At 34.7% G+C, this 18,029-nt stretch overlaps 1 non-coding gene across 1 annotated transcript; it reads right to left on the bottom strand.

Annotated features, from left to right (window-relative positions):
* Window positions 1-17,700: 17,700 nt before the first annotated feature.
* LOC118757934 (U6 spliceosomal RNA) lies at window positions 17,701-17,809 on the bottom strand. The gene has a single exon (XR_004995440.1). It is a non-coding gene; the product is annotated as a U6 spliceosomal RNA (small nuclear RNA).
* Window positions 17,810-18,029: the final 220 nt, after the last annotated feature.

Genomic DNA, 18,029 nt, shown 5'->3' on the forward strand with positions numbered 1-18,029 from the left:
CTCAAATCTTTGTCATCAGGGTCAGTCCACATTGTACGATAAGTTCTATGCCACTAAGATACAAAATATATTATGTTAAATACATTTCCCTTTCTTTCACCTGGACTAAACCATAGCCCATTGCAAACTCCATTTTGCTCCTGCATCACACATTCTGTATCGCTCCATTACTTGACATTCAGGGGTAAAAATGCTGAGCTTAAAAAACTGGTAGCAATTCCAAAAAAATATTTAGGATTTATTTTTATTTATTTTTAAGGCATACTAAAGGAGAGAAAAATGGAGACAAGAGAAACAATTTCTATCTGCAAGTTCACTCCACAAAAGGTCCAACTGGCCCTCAATTCCTAGGGCTTGATTAGGTCCAAACCATGAGCCAGGAGCCTCTTCTTGGCTTTCCCTGTGGAAGCAACAGACCAAGCACTTGGGACATCCTACGCTGTTTCCCAGGCACATCACTTGGGAATTGAATCAGAAGTAGATCAGCCAGGACTCCAACTTAAGCCCATACAGGACATAGGCATTGCAGACGGTGGTTTAGCATGATGCTCCACCAGAATGTTTCAGAAAAATGTCTAAGTCAATGATTATGCTATGTCCATATCTATTCAATACCGTGTAACTATTATTGCATTCTGCTTTCTTTAAAACCAATCACATTTTATGTGATGACATGTCATCTCTCATTTATTTAAAGTATTGAGCCAATTGAAAAAGGAACATAAAAGCATACATCATAAAAGTAAAATAAGCTCATGTTTCAACTGCTATATCTTTTTTGCCTTAATTAAAATAGACATATGCCCTAAAATATAAATAAATGTACTTTATTGGATACATTCCACCAATTTGGTTAGCTCTAGGAAAAGATCAATCAGAAATGAAAAAGAAATGTTGATAGATTTAGCAGCATAAATATTGATCTTTAAAATACATTTTGTATTTTACAACACTTTTCTGGTTTAGAAATGAGTATATAATCAAGGAACACTGGAATAAGAATTCATATCACATCATTCAACACACTATGCATAAGTCATATGTGTTTATATTAAGTATATTCCCAAATAATTTGTTACATTCTACTACTTAAAAAAATGATTTGGGTTCAGTAGTGTGACACAACTGGTCAGAAGCCACCTTTAGCTCCAGAATCCCATAGACCGGTGTCAAATTTCCAAGAGATGTGCTTCCTACCTGGTTCCCTGTTAATTTATCTGTGAAGGTAGTGGAAGATGGGCTTAATACTTCATGCTCAGACATCTACAAGGGAGCTCCATCCCCTAAATTCACCCTCATTTAGATCCAGCTGATGTTACCATTTGAGGGCATGCAACAATTGATGGAAAATTGGTCTCTCTTATTCTAGATTGCTCTCTCTCGCTCGCTCTCTCTCGGTCGGTCTCTCTCTGTGTCTCTGTCTCTTTAGCTCTCTGTTGTACAAGTGTTTGTCTTCCTTTCTCTCTGATGCTCTTTCAAACAAATCTTTAAAAACACGAGATATTTGTAATGCAAAAATCAATTTATAGGACAGCCTCTATGAACAATAAACCATACATGTTTTCTAAAAGGAATTATTTCTATGATTCCAAAAATCTATTATTATTGTACATTATTTTTCTCAAAAAATGCACTTTTTCCATGCAAAAGAGCACTCCCAATCTTAAGATTAGCTGAAAACAAAAATTCCTATTATCAGTATTTTCATGTTCCTTCTTAAGCATATAATTTTGAAATAATTTAACAATACATGTTCAATTAAAGATTAAAAACCCACTAATACATGGGTGGCCCATATTATTTACCATTATTTCTCTCTTATAGAAAAAGAAAATCCATCAAGGAGTGAAAAGAGAATTCACAATTTGGGACCTTTGACATTTGGATGATTACTTCATGGCAGTATTACTCTACTTTCCAATATCTGCTTTCATTTGAAATGCATCTTTTATGAGAATCTGAATGATTTAAAGTATTAGAGTACTGAAGACTGATAATGCCACATGAGGACACACAGACACTCAACATTGGCTCACTTAGTGCCAAATGACTAGGGATTTTTTTTTTCTTTTTCAAATTTGCCCTTTATTCTCAGTACACTTTCCCATATCATTTTCCCATCACTTCTGATTATCCAATAAAAGTGTCATGAGTAAACTAACATTTTTGAAGGAACAAAGGATCCTGCATGGATGGCTACATCATTCTGTACACCTGAGATCTAATTAATTTCTATTTTTGGTTCCAGCCCATGGCTAAAATTAGCTCTTTAGAATTTTATTCACCAAAGTCATTGGTGTCAGAGCCTTTGCCTATATACCCCGAAGGACTATAGGTAAAGACAACTAAGTATTTCAAATGGTAGGTGTCTCATTATCTCAGAAATGTGGTCACAGAAACTGCACACCCACTTCAACACAAGCCTAAAGCAGTGTCTTTCTTTTCAATTAATGTTGAGAAACAATGATCTCAATTTTTCAGGTGACAGAAACCTTTCACATGGGAACGTGAGTTTAGCAAGACCAAGAAAAGGGATCATGTTGACTTTTTAAGCAGCATGTATCTTGGTACAGTATGGAAGAAGTATATTCAAAGTGGACTTTGGGGAAGGAACAAGTTTCCCAAAGATTGTTACTGCTTAATGAGATTCGTGACCACACATCCATTATGTGGGATAAGTATGACTCCCCGTTGGCTCCCCAAAGCCTGTTCACAGTTGGTGGTTATGATATTAATTCATTTTAAAACCCCAGAAATGTTTTAATGGCATTTTCTCCTATTTCTATAATATTGCAACAAGACTTGTGTTCAAGGAGAAAAGCAATATTAAAACAGTACAACTAGACATTCCCATTTCAGTGTTGTTACAAATCAGGCTTCTTAAAGATATCATCTTTTTCCAATTTCAAAAAAAAATTAATTTTGGTCATATCCATATTACACAGGTAGAATCTCCAAATGTTGGCTTAATCTAATAAATGATGTCCTTTTCAGAGTAGCATTGTGCATACTTGGCTTGGAAAGACTTGTTTTTTATCACTGCACAGGAAAGCAAAAGTGTTCACAATTTGTGTTTTAAAAAGAGCAAAATTACTCAGAAATATCTGTTTGAATGTTGATTGATTTTTAAAGGGGGGGCTCTTCCCACAAATAAGGTGTGCCTTAAACATTCCTCATAGTACTTCTACGTGAGGAGAAATGCATAGCTTCAGGAGGGGCCAGCATCAACTGTCACATGAGATAGCCTGCTTTGTTGTTTTCAAAAGCTGTATAGAAGAATATGTACAACATTAAAAACAGTAAAAAAAAAATCCCTTATCTAAATTTATCACTTAGAAATGTCGAATATTTACTTGGTATTATACAAGCACATCATTCTTCCTGGAAAAATAAAATAATTTGTATTTTTCAAAAAGTATGATAGTATTTGTGGAGCATAAAAGATAACATATGTTCCTCTTCCTTCCATCTGTTTAAGACAAAGATAAAAGCCCTCTGTGAGTAAAAACAAATAATAAAAATCCTCAAACTTGTGTTTTTATTCTATAAATTCATCACAAAGAGCCATTTTTCACAGTGTTATCAAGATGAGAAAATGTTCTAGATCACTAGGATTTCTGTCTGGTTACATTCATATTCAAAACAGTGCTATATTCCCCTAGAACACTCAGTATAAAGGCAAGGAAACCACCTGCAGTGCCAGTCACTTCATAATTAATGTCAGAAATCCTCTGCTCTCGGGGGCACTCCAGAGTGGAGCAGGTGGTAAGGAGGAAGCTTGGATCCCAACCATCAAGACTCCCAGACCTTCACCACAAACTATTAATACGAACAACAAGGACTATATCCCAACTGCCAAGGAGGCCACAGGGAATTGGATGCCCTCGGAGGCTGAGTACTCTGAGGTCACCCACCCTCAACCGGAGCTTCCACAGGGGATGGAAGAAGTCCAAACACTACCACGCAGAAACCAACGTCATCAGAAAGACAAGAAGCCCTGAGCGGTCCGCAGAAACAGAAGAACAATAAATGTCCTTCGGGACCAGGGAGGAGAGCTTTCTCTGGTCCGAGCCTGGCTCCACCTCTGGACCCCCACTCTCCCTCGCAATGACCATCGGGATCGCTCCGAAAACCCCTCATAGCAAACAAACAATCATATAAACTAAAAAAACCTAAAATAAATAGACAAACAACAGAAAGTAGAGATTGGAATCTGACAGGAAAGAGCTGGCGTGGATTACCTCATGCCTCGCTGGGTGGGACACAAAGATTAGTCACTCCTCACCATGGTGTTGAGGATTTTCCTGCACACCCCCCCAAAAAAATGTTCTGCACCTTAATTGTCGACAAATATCTTGTTAGAGTTACAAGCCAGTCTAGATTATCCTAAAATCTGCCAAGATCAGCAAAATTATACTTCAACACAACAAATGGCTAAATACTAAAATGAAATAGACACGAGACAGCTGAATGGTACCTTATAGCCATTTTAAGGTATATAGCAGCCGGTCCTGTATATAAACTAAAATTGAAATGTCAATGAGCTAGTCATAGGTTGTGGTTAAGAACTTGCTTTTTTTTTTCTTTAACATACTGGTTACTCAAAACCATGTCAATTCCATAATGTTGCAAATTGCTGTTGATGTTATATTGGGACTCTTAATTGACTGGGATGATATTCTACCAGCTCTAACTTCGGACCAGAAATGGTCTCCCCAAGAAACTGTTCAACCCATCTGGACAATAAGTAGCTGGACTCTATGCTTGGTATATGTTTGCAAAGAAAGAATCTTGATTGAATTTAAACTGTAATACTGCATCAAGGTGGAGGAATCCACCAGGGGGGAGGGGCGTGCAGAGAGGTGGGGGCATTCCCAGAGCCTATGAAACTGTCACATAAAGCAAAGTAATTAATAAAAAAAATCCTCTGCTCTAAAGCAGTGAAAATACCACTTTGAACTATGTAGAGAAAAATAAATTACATTTGAAATGGCTAAACTCAGGAGAGAGAATATGGATTTATGGTGAAATGCATTCCTCAACAAGTACCATTTTATCATTGTAAAGTAGTTCATTAATTATACTCATAGATTTCTGGATGACTTACCTTAGACACAACTTTTTAAAGCCTGTGTTGGGACTCCATGTGTTATAAATAGCAGCATCTGTTTCATATCTCCCTACACAGGACTATGTCTTGCACTGAAAGTATACATAATATAAGCGAGTTCTCCTGCTGTTCTCTAACCTTTCCTTACAATTCTGCTAAAAATATTCCCAACTGGGGCACCAGCTGGTAAATAGCCCTTTTGTGATAATTAGAAAAAGACACAACTACACAAATTCAACCCCAGATTCAAGGTTGGCTTTACGTCGTAGAGCCCTGAGTGCCTCTTCTCCATTGCATTCCTCTATCTAGTTTCTTTGTGCTTTCCACAAGTATTGCAGCAACCCTGATCTCTCCCCATACAACCTGCTATAGGCGAAACTACAGCATCAGCAAAGTATGTTTGCAGTCCTAAGATTATAATAATGTCTGGCATATGCAAGAGGTCTTCAAAAAGTTCATCATTGATTTTAAACTTTGTAGCAAAGCCAACCTATCTTTTAGTTTATTTTTCTCTGAACTACTAAAATAACCTAATATTAAGCAATAACTTGAATTTGGAGGCTTACCTATCTCTGCTCTATGCTTACACTAGTCCTTTAAGCTTTTATTTATTTATTTTTATTTATTTTATTTTATTTTTTATTACAAAGTCAGATATACTTTTCTGGAAAGAATTATCCAGAGGTTAAGAAAGATTATGAATCATGGTAAATGTTATACACTTAACAAGTGATATAATCTGGATTTAAATGCAAATACACTGACTTCAAAACTTTATCTCTTAGCATTAGTCCTAACACATAGTTTGATAAGCTATTGGAAAGAGCTCCATTGTAGGTTATTGAATCCTTACATCAATTTCTTACATTATCTTACAAGTAGGAGGAAGCAAAAGATTATCATACAATGGAAAAACATCTGAGATTTTAGCATAGATTTTTAATAAGATTTTAATTTTGTTAGATTATTCATTATTTAATTCATTTTTATAGATATGAAAATATTGCCTTTCACTTAAATAATACTATTTGCCGATATGTTAAAACAACCAAACAAAAAAAAAAATCTGTCTAATTCAATGTAGATTTTAACAAAATCACTTATTTTCTACCTGTAGAACTAAGTCAGGCTTAAACATTTTCACTGTACATAATTATATGATCAAAAGGAGGTGTTATTACCACTAGTGCTCCTAATAAACTTCATAAATTGTGTGTCTACTATGAACAAGATATCCCATAGTTATTTTCTCAAAACTTGGCAAGAGTTACATATGATAGGATTCGTTATACCTTTATTATAGACAAGAGAATTAAAACCTGATAGAATAAATGAATTTGTCAAGGGCAAGATTGCTAAATGCAAGTTTTTCTTTTAGAATGAAATATTGAATTGCCAGGAGTAAAGTGCTACAAAGAATTTCCAACTCTTTTTGTATCTCCAATATTAATCCTATTCTTACATATACTGATAAATTATATTTTAGTTATTAATGTAAAGATACATGAAATTGCCTAAGAAATATTATTTCCAGAAATGTTCAGCTTGAATCCAATTCAGCCTTTTGAACTAATATCCAGGTTCCAGAAAGTGCACATGATAAAGTACCAAAGAAAATGAAGCAATGAGAAATTAAGACAATTTCAAAATATCAGACATTCTACAAGTAGCAGGGTCTTCTTGAAAGGTCACAGGAATATGAAAAATGTATGTAGGGGCTACTGACTAATAGGAAAGCAGAACAGCAAGTCATAATACTGAAAAAAATACATAATCCAAGATTGCCTGACAGTGAAGAAGGAAAAGTGATCTACAAAATTTAAGAGGCAATGTGGAAATCTTAGGGAAAGTTAAATGAGCCATAAAGATGAAAAGAAATAAAGCAAATTGAAGAGAATCAGTTTTGGGAAACAATCATGGAACAACAGGCATTTTTGTTTTCAAGCCTGGTTTGACTTTCCTTCAATCTAAACTCAAACTTTCACATGGCATTTGGAATGAAAATAGTTTAATGTTCTTTAAACTTTCCTCATGTGTAAACCTCTTCTCTCAGGATCCATCTTCTATTCTACTGGAGTTTGTCTGATTCAATATAAAGACTATATAGCTGGTACATGAGACTGAACAACTATTATTTTATAAACTTCAGGATTAAGTACCTCTCCTAGCCAATGAGTTCATGAATATAAAGCAATATGGGTCAAAATTAAAATCCAATGTAAATGAAAGAATTAAATTATTTTTGAAGTTAGTATTGATTCTTTACTCTTATTGTAAAAATTAACCCAGACACACTCAAATTCAATTCAGTTGTTCCAAAAATAATGGGACAAAGAGTATCCTATCAGGGGTCACAAAACTAAGCTTCAGCACATCTTGGTAAGGTAGGAGTCTTTATATTTTAATCTGCTCTTTTACCAGGCAGGAAGTAGACAACAGAGAGAGGGTGACTTATCCAAGGACAAAGAGTGAGTCAGATGCAGAGCTGGGAAAGGAGCCCATTTCTCCTGGTTCCCAGGACACAGCTTTTCTCAGCAAGCTATAATGCCTTTTGGATGGATCATTTCCTAAAGTCTACTCAGTTCTTAAAAATTCAGTATAGGTGTCTAATTGCTTTTCAACTAACTGTGCCTTCCTACCTTCATTTATCTATTGCCAGAAGCCAACCTTTTCATACAGTACCTAAGCAAGATTCAATATATACAAACTATGAAAATGAATCAAATTTTTTAAAGACTAAGGTTGCACTTGGCTTTTTAGAAGGTGGGGAAACAATTCACAGCAAACAAAACTTACAAGCAGTTGGAAGTGATCAATCAAAAAAAAAAAAAGTAAGGTATGCAGAGGAAGATCATTAAAAAGGCAAACAAAAAATAAATTTATATATTGAAAAGTGGCGTTTCCATGCCTCTAAAAATTTTTAGACACTTACTCTGCTACGAAATTATGCTTACTTCATCAATGTGGGTTTTGAAAGTTCACTGAGAATTCTGGACTACAGACAGTATAACCGTAACAACAATTACTAGATGTGTAAACATAAAGCCAAAAGGGTAAGTAGGTCAAATGCTATACCTTTCATATAACTTCTAGCTATGGCAATGGGAAACATAAGCTGGTCGCAACACAGCTATAGAATCTTCTTTTCCATATAGCCATCCACACTAGTATTAGCAGATAGCCCAGATTACTCCAAAACATCAAATTTACTTATGATTTTTTGTAGATATTATTCAGTTTATTTCCAAATCACAAGACAAGATACAGTCACCACATGTTCACTCATTTACCTACCAAGTCTGACCAAACCCTTTTCAAGTATCTCTCTTATCACTTGTTTTCAGTTCCATTATATTTATTGTCTGCAGCACACCTGCACTCTTCAAAGGCAAAGATGTCATTTTTAAAACAAAGCTTCCTAATGCAGGTTTCCTTGGGTAAAAAAGTTCAGTAAATACAAATTTTATTAACTATTTCTATAATTTCCATAGGAAGTTGGAAAATAACATCCTTAAAAATGTTATCTGTGTGTATGGAGTCTCAGAGTTACAGTCATCAAATGATCAACCATCACAGCAAACAGGCTACTGAAATTAGAGTACAACCCAAGCAAAATCATTTTTGGAACATTAAAACACACAAGTGGAGAAATTATTTTGAAATTGAATCATTCTCAAAATAATCTCATGATTTTTAAGAATATTGCACTCAATAAAAATTTCTAAAGTTTAAGTATCCCGTGGAATTCTCTGTTGAAGCAGTTGATCTGTGTGTGCAGATGGGAAAATACAGCATGACTTTAGAGCATCTGTCAGTGTTAGAAATTAAGAGTGCTCAAAAAATGATAAGTCTGTCTAAAGTGCAGAACAAAGTGACTGCCCAATAGCCAAAGATAGAATAACTTGACAAATAAAGTCACAGTGCTGAATTATAAAACAAATAATGAAACAAATATTAGTGGGTCTGTGCTTGCATAAGCAATTAAATAGGAAGAAATAAACATTTCTTTAGATAACAATTCCAATCAATAAATGTAGAAAAATGAGGAAGGCGTTATCTCACGAAAACTATGAAGACTAAAATCATCAATTAAAAGATACATGGGCACACGTTTCCTGGTATGTTACACATACTAGTATGGCCACACAAAATAAGATGTCATAATCTCTATACCAGGTAAACCCAACATATGGAACATCCTCCTTACACTCAGTTCTCGTAGGAGCCCAGTTCGTAGCATGGTAGACTGTCACAAAATAGAGAAATATACAGACATGTCAATCTAATGAAGCAAGAGAGTACACCTAATATTCTGAAATACAGGAATGTCATTAATAGACACATTGGTAAAATGAAAAAAATAACTGTGATTCAAACAAAAGTATTTACAGTACTAGTGCTAAATTTACTAAATGCTACTGTTCCAGCAATAATATTTCTTGTACCAATGTTAAAAATTTGTTCTGCTATTGGATCATTGTTTTGTAATTTGTTAGGAGAATTGGGCAAAAGTATATGGGGACTTTTAGACTAGTTTCACACATTTTCTGTAAGTCTAGAATGATTTTTTTATGCTTTAAGATGTTCTGTTAAAATAATTATTTAAATGATCCATGAGGATATACTAATTCTTATTTGAAACATGAGTATAAAATCTGGAGAGAGTGTTTGGTAATAGCGCATGCAGTTGGCCTTTGTTGAGTCACAGCTTTTCCAAGGAAGAGGAATATGAAACGCAGACCTACATGTGATTCCATTTGTGTCTCAGTATGAGAATTTATTTAATGATGTGTGTGTGTGTGTGTGTGTGTGTGTGTGTGTGTGTGTGTGTGTGTGTGTGATAGCAATGTTGTTTAAACATGCAGCTGTTCCTTAGCACAAAGTGTTTTTCATAAGGCCCCTGGAGTTCGGAGGCTGACTGAAATCTCCACGTCATATTCCATAGCGTTATTCAGATCATTGTTTCTTAGATGAGTTTCTGGGGATCTTCCTATGATAAGTCACAGCCTGTCCTAAGAACATGGATATTTATGGCTTCATTAAGTGGGTTTTTTTTTTCCTCTCTCTCTCTCTCTCTTCCAACTCTCATATGTATAGCAGGGGGAAAGTCATGAAGGCTGAAAATGCAGGACCTTGATGAAACTCATCTTTGGTACCTTCTTCCCCTGCACATATCCTACAACAATAGTTTGCTTGGAACATGAAACTTTGCTGTGGTCTCCAGGGCCATCTTTTGCCTGCAATGCACCAAGTAAAACACATTTGCTTTGTGACCTAGTCCAAACCTCTGTCCATGTCTGCAACTGAGGGCATCCACAGCTGGTCAAAGTTATCAATCTCCCTGATGTTAAATTCCTTATCTCATCTTCCTGCTGCTTCCAGTGTTATTTGTGTTTGCACATATGTGCAAGATGTGTTTGTTGTGCTATATCTTCATAGAGGATAAATAAAGCAGGGACTTTTGCATAACAATCCAGATTCCCACCCTCAGGAATTTTCTAACTGCCTAGACACCACCATGGGCTGACATTCACAGGAAAACATAGCTTTTCAAAAAGATTATGGGCTGCCCTTTTAGACAATGTGGGTGTCTCCAACACACATGTTATCCAAAGCAGCTTCTGCCATTCTGGGTGCTTAAGGTACAATGTTTTAGAAACTAGCCCTGGATCTTGTGATTTAATTCATAAAGTTTAGTCAAATGCATCAGCAAGCCATTTCTTAATGTGATGAACAAAGAAATTTAAGTAGTATATATTTTTTTCCTCTGAAACTGAAGATCTCAAAAGCCACAACAATGTTATTTCTCCCAGGAACATCAGAAAGAAGAAGAAGAAAAGAAAGGATACAGAAAAAGCACTGCCAATCACTTGCCTTTGCCTGCAGAAGGAAAGGAAAAGGCAAGATCGTTAGGTAGGGTTCTTTTTATACTACTTGCTTTTTAAGGAAAAAGTATTATTATCCCAGACTACACTTAAATCACACCTGCATAGTGACTCTCAGGCTTGTGTTAGCAAAGTGGCAAGAGAAAACACTGCTGTTGTGTTTCACAGGAAAGGAAGCTTCACTAACATCTTTTGGCATTCACCTCTAAATCTTGGTGAACTCAAGTGGCTTCAGTCTCTGAAAGTTTATTTTTTTACTTAAGTGATTTTCTTGCTATTGCTAGTTGTTTTTATTTTTTCCCAGGTGTCACATCAGTTTAACTATTATCCAAATCAACATTCTTTATTTTCCTTGGCTCTTCGTTACATTTATATTCTGTTTCAAAGCGTAACAGCATTTCCGGTCCCAATGCCTTTTCTTCTGAGCAGGTAGTCAGTAATAATAATAATACTAGTAATAATAATAATAATAATAATAATATAGCACATCATTATTATTATTATTTGCTTTACTCAAAATATAAATAACCTCCTTATATCCATTTTGAACTTTTTCCTACAGTTCTTTCCTCATGAAAAATCAAACGAGACCTCTGTGTGATATCAGCCTACTTTTAGCTTGCAGCATAAATCATTCCTCATACAAATATACATGTAACCCTTCCCCTTCCTGCTGTTTTCAATTACTCAGATTAATTTATTTCCAAACTTTTGGCAACCTTCCTCTAAAGTACACAGCAAACAAATTTACAGTGAGTTCCAAATTAAATATTAATGGAAAATCTTGCAGCCTCAAATGTCATTTGGTTCAGTCGCTCTAAAATTTAATATAATTTTGGTGTATATTTCATATTTAACTTATTTCAAGGCATAATGCTCATTTTAGTACTGAAATTTTGGAACCAAGTTATCAAAGGGGTTTTTGACAACATAAATGAAAAATGGACTGAACTTCAATTCACACACAAATTAGATACTATGAATGTCTGTAGCAAATGTCTAGTAAACCTGAAGGCAAGCTATTTCTACTTTTGCAGAACAAACAAATGGGTTAAGATCTTTTGTGTTAATATTTTATTTAGGCATTTCTAAAATTTTGAGGTCTAGGCCTGGTTGTCTTTTTATTTTAACTTAATATTCTTGTAGCATGTGCTTCCCTTTAAATATAAAGATACACTTTTGAAGTGTGAGAAAGTAGGTCATGTCTTTATATGTTACTTGTGATGATCATGTCGCATTTTTAAGGTAATTCCACTGGATGAAATAAAGTATTTCTTCGTTATAGCTCAATTTACAGCAATATAAGTAGAGTTTAAGAAGGTTGATTACTTCAGGACACTTTGAATGGTACATATAATCTAGAAAGTAATTGAAATATTCTAAGAACTAAGTGATCACCTATTGGGCCTTGAAGACAGAATTGGATATCAAGTTTTAAAACAAACTTTTGACATATATTCTCATGTTTGAAAGAAATGTAGCAAGAACTGCAAGAGGAAAAAGATTAAAGAAATGAAAAAAAAATAAGAATTAAATTCCAAAGCAATCCTCAAGTAATTTAGGACCTAGAATAACAACGTGTTTGATGATGAAAGCACATTTTTTAAACAATGCATTCCTTTCCTTGTTTTCCTGCTCTGTTTAGGTACTTACAGTTTGCATTTTCCATAACATTTTATAACATCATGTTTTTTCTTTCTCTTTTTCCTTTTCCTTTTAGCTCAAAAAAAAACCACAAACAAACTAACAAAAAGAAAAGACAACTGAATAGAGTCAAACTGCTCGGTAGCCACAGACATACTTAAACAAACAAACAAACAAACAAAATCCAAAGCTGTACAATGGCTAATTAGTGTTTATTGCTCATCCTGGTTTTACTTATCCCATTGTTTCTGCCTCCAAGCCTACAAACCACCCTGAAGGTGGTAAATATTAGGGATTAGAACATTTATTCAATGGATGTGTAGATAAACAGAATTATCCAGAGACTGACAAGAAAAGAAATAATATTCATCAGCTCAAAAAACTAGTAGCCTCTCCTGATCTGGCAGCTTCCCCAGCCCTTGCTGTCATTTTCTCTTGCTTTCTGTAGCTTTCTTGGAATTTTCAGGGAGTGAGATGAGTATAGTGAATAGGAGCTCTTTTACTTTTTCTTTCCCTTTACCCTAATCAAATATTCATAAGCAGGAACTTGACTGTCAGTACAAATTCTTCTCAATCATGTCAAGGACTTGGGAATACCTGAAAAGAAACTTTTTCCAAAAACCTATGCCACATTGCTTAAAATAAGTAAATAAGTAAATAAATGAAACACAAATGAGTCTTTGTAGGCCACTGCTTGTTCTTTTTGCTGTTATGTTGGCTTATATAGGTAGAAATACCATTAAGATAATTGCTGCCACACTTTCAAATGCTTAAATATTGCTAAGTGTATTATTCAACTAAACCACAAAGGAACACTCTGAGTCAGAATTTGTTAAAAACATTTCACAGCAGTGGTAGGAGTAAACTTGAGTCATTAGGGAATATGACATGACATTAGTGGTTCTAAGACATAAGGGAAAGGTGACAAGGAGGCACATATTTATTACATGGTACACAGGTGACCATCATATAGGAATATTGCTTTATGTCACAAAGCCTGTGTTCATACAAGCCAGTGAGAGATGCTACAAAATGGAATGCATACATTTTAAAATAACCTAAATTAAATGATATATATATATAATGTATAAACATACATAATGTGATTGTGTCTGTCTATATATTAACTCTCCCCTGCAATAGTTACATGTGAGAAAATATCAAATATTATCATAATTATAATAAAAATATAACTACTGCTTTAATACAGTAAATATTTCTGCTTCTATTTTGAAAGTTTTTCTTTTTTGAAAATATGAAGAAAGAGGCCAGCATGATAGTTCAGTAACTAAATCCTTGCTTTGCAACTGCCACAATCCAATACGGGTACAGTTAGTGCCCCAGGCTGCTCCATTTCCCATCCAGTTCCCTGCGTGTGGCCTCAGAGAGCAGTACAGGATGGCCCAAAGTCTTGGGACCCTGCACTCACATGGGAGACCTGGAAGAACCTCCTGGTTCCTGGCTTTGAGTCAGCTCAGCTCCTGCCATTGTGTCCAAGCAGACAGAATATCTTTGTCTCTCCTTCTCTCTCTGTAAATCTGACTTTCCAGTAAAAATTAAAGGAAAAAAAAATGGAAAAAAAAAAGATGTTGCTGGGGCTGAGCCATGCCAAAGCCAAGAGCCAGGTGCTTCTTACTTCTTATTGGTAGCAGACCCCTAGTACTTTTGTCAACTCTGCTGCTTTCCAAATCATCAACAGGAAACTGGATAAGATGTAGATGCCAGATTAGATTCTAACCACACTGATAGGAGATGCATGCATCTGAAGAGTCTGAAATGTCATAATATCCACCCATTGTGTTCATTCTTAAAGGAAATCTACCTATACTTCAGATGTTAATCTCTTCTATATCTTCATGCACATCACTACCCTTTGTTGCAGCAGCCACCCTGTTTTCCAGACAATTATGATGATACTTTAGCCAGTCTAACCATACCCATCTATTCTGGTTCTTCTTTAACAGCAAGCATTATCTCTTTTAAAAAGCAAATTATGGGGTCAGAGTTGTGATAGAGCTGATATATATCCCCACAATGACGGGCATGGAGGATGTCTTAATTCTCAATCTTACCAATTTTTAAATGTTTGTCAATATGCAGTCATAATTTATTTTCCCAAAGTAGATGAGCATTTCTGTGTATTAGAAGTCATGAAAAAGGTGCTAATGAACTTCTGGCTTACAGTATGACAATGGGCTTGGTGGTTGGCACAGTAAGAAAGCCTGTTGGAATGCTCACATATAATAAGAGAAGCCTTTGGTTGGAGACCTAGCTGTCCTTCTGATGCCAGTCTCCTACTAATGTGTGTTTTGAGGAGCAGCAGACAAGGACTCCAATGACCAAGTCCCTGCTACTGAAGTGCAAGAACTCAGATGAGCTCTGTTCTAAGCTGTTCGCTTTGACCTGTCCCAGCACCAGCTGGGACAGAAGACTTCTGACACATACACACACACTCTCTCTTCCCAAATGCTGATCTCTCTCTACTTAATAAATAATTTAAAAAATTAAAAAAATAAAATGAACCAATACAAGGATTCAGCAAGTGAACCTGATTTTTAGGTTGTTATATTCAACTGTGAATTTGACTCAACCCTCTAAGGACCTTTTCCAAAATGTGGTTGCCAGGGACAAGATCTGTTATGGTTTCACATGATGACATAAGAATTTTAGTAGTCGGGCCCTGAGCACTAATCTAATGGCCAAAGTCCTAGTCTTGCATGTGCCAGGATACCATGTGGGTGCTACTTAATAGTCTAGATGCTCCACTTCTGATCCAGCTTCCCAGAGAGTGAACCAGCAGATGAAAGACATTCTCTCTATTTATCTCTCCTTCCCTCTCTGTAAAATTTGCTTTTCAAAGAGAAATAAATATATTTTTTAAAGAGTCAGCAAGAGCCGATCTTGTGATCACTGAATGTTCAGAACTTAGTCATGAGATGTATATAGTGACAGATTCTTATACAGCATATTTAAAAAAACATTTTGTAATAAAACAATATATCATCAAAAGCTATGGAAAATGTACTCAATGTCTTAAAAGAAAACAATTTTTTTTGTAAATCGATAGAATACACAGATATAGTTCTGCAAAATTTTGACAGCCCTGTTTGTTTTATTTACTTGATTTCTGGGGATATAAACTAATAAATCTAGTAAGCAACAAAACTTTCTCTTTTTTGCCTTCTTCAGCCACCTTCTCATACATTCTAATTTCTAAAGAAACCACAATTCTAAACACAGTTTTATTATCAGTATTGTTCCTATATTTTTTTTTAAAACATCTTAAGATATCCTAGGAGAGTTGAAAGCAACCACGATTAGATTTAATTTCTCTTCTGTACCCCTCCACACTCATTTTTGGTTTCTTTTTCTCTTTTTGGGAAGAAAGACCTGAGATGACATATTGTCATTAAAGAAAAGCTCAGTGGTAGAAAAATTCCGAGTTTTATATGTGTACTTCTAAAGTTAGGCTGTTATGGAACTCAAGAAGGATGTTAAAGCAATATGGAAAAGTTAAGAAGGAATGTCCTATTGATTGCAAGAATAAAACAAGAGACGAATCGCGGTACCTTGATGTTGCCTAAAGAAGAAACATATTCTTTTGACTAAAATGAGGTCGTGTTTCAACAATACCTGTCTTTAGTCTGAAGGCAAAACCAGTCAGGACAATGAGGTGCATAGAACTCAGGAAGAGATGTCTGACTGTTAATAAGAATGAATTGCAGATAAAATGTAACACAGGTGTCTTAGGGAGACAGTGTGCTCTATCTTCTTCAAGAAGCTTTTTTCTTCTTCTTTTTTCTCATATTTAAAGTTAGAAAACATTGTTTAGGAAAAGGTCCTTTCTCAATGTGCCTTCTACAAAAGGGCATGACTTTAATATTGTTCATGTCAAAACTTTATATAGTTATGATTATATTCAGTCCTATACATGATTAGGAACAAGGGCAAACAAATGATTTCCTGGCAAGAATATACTGATTGAAATTTATTTTCTTTTTTCTAAAGTCAACAGCATCTTTGAAAATTATTATATACTGGCATATTGGAATATTTGAAAAGAAATTCAAATTTTAACAATGTTAATTTTATTCAACAATTAGAAGGAGCAGAGTTAACGAACTATGTAAGTAACAAGATCATTACAAAACTGAGCATTTATCTTTGCCCTGATAAGACTGATAAATTTAATTAATTAGAAATCAAAGCAACAAAATGACATACCTATTTATTTACTCATGCCACTAAATAAGTAACCTTTAGACATCGAATTTCATACTAAAGATACATTAATGTGACTGCATGATAAAATTACTACTCATATTTAAGAGCACAGTCTTGCTGTGTATTTTATCATTAAAATGATTTCCATTGCATATCAGTTATTAAGAGGAAATCTTCATTTAAAATCCCATTTTGCAATGTCCTTTCATTTTTAAAATAGTTCACAGAATGGCAAAAATTTCAGTTAAAATTAGGCCTAATAAAATTAACAAATTTGCATGATTTTCAATAAGATGATCATTGTCTGAGCACAAATTTAAAGTACATATTCATGTATATTGTAAAAATAGCCTAATGCAGTTAAAATACTCCTACACTATCCTATGATATTTATACATAATTACTACAAAATATATTTGCCTAATATAACATATATTATGGAAAGACACATATGCTTTTGTTCACAGAATGTAGATTGTAACTACATAGCATAATTCTTTCAAGTAAATATGCTGTTGTTGTTATTTGCCCATAAATTTCAACTTCATGCATTTGCTTGAAGACCAGCTTCACTATTTTACTGGACTTAAAGCCAGAACCTAAAAATTTTGATCCCCATGTAGTCACTAATTGGGTTCATTAATTAGTTTAGTCAAGAAGTTTAAAACAGGGGGCAGAGGTGCAGCGATGCAGCACAGTAATCCTCTGCCTGCGGTTCTGGGATTACATACTGGAGCCAGTTTTTTCTTTCTTATAAAAACCTGTTTTATTTTCAAACATCATCAAATGTTTAGAAATATAATTTATTTTATGCAGTGAAAATTGTAAGTGTAAACCAAAAATATGGAATGCTTGACAAATTTGTATGTCATCTTCACTCAGGGGCCAAGCTAATTCTCTCAGTATCACTCCAATTTTATAGTACATGTACTGCCAAAGTGAGCACCTGAATTCTTTAAGTTCCTCTTCATATCATGACAGAAAGGAGTGAACTTATTCTGACAGTATCTCTATTTTTATCTACACAATGTAAAATGACCACTGGATTTCTTTTAATTGAATCATACCATAATAATCATATCTTTTTGGACTACTGGAAATACTCTTAGTTGAATGAAAAATAGATCTAGCATATATGGTTACCTTGTGACAACTGTGGGAAAGCA

Source organism: Ochotona princeps, chromosome 5, assembly GCF_030435755.1.
Source record: "Ochotona princeps isolate mOchPri1 chromosome 5, mOchPri1.hap1, whole genome shotgun sequence".
Lineage (NCBI taxonomy): Eukaryota > Metazoa > Chordata > Mammalia > Lagomorpha > Ochotonidae > Ochotona > Ochotona princeps.